This window comes from Fukomys damarensis, unplaced genomic scaffold (assembly GCF_012274545.1).
Source record: "Fukomys damarensis isolate Sample0158 unplaced genomic scaffold, DMR_v1.0_HiC HiC_scaffold_1, whole genome shotgun sequence".
In the NCBI taxonomy this organism is placed as follows: Eukaryota; Metazoa; Chordata; class Mammalia; order Rodentia; family Bathyergidae; genus Fukomys; species Fukomys damarensis.
In genome coordinates this window covers 66,143,402-66,143,631 of record NW_022900913.1, presented here as the reverse complement: position 1 = coordinate 66,143,631, position 230 = coordinate 66,143,402, and positions in this window count along the sequence as shown.

The following is a 230-nucleotide window of genomic DNA, read 5'->3' as shown; positions in this document are numbered from 1 at the left end:
CTTGGTTATCAAATCTGTCATGTTTGAAAGGGAAGAGCTCCACTGAAAAGAGAGATGCCAAGTAGTAGAGCTTCAAAGCTTCAGACCACAACCAAAATTGCATCCTTTCACAAGGGACATTGGAACAAATTACACTGGCACATGGCTGCTGCACCAGTTACACTAGGCTTTGCAAGCTTGCATCTACTATAGAACATTTGCTTGGTTGATGGCCATGCATCTTCTCACTC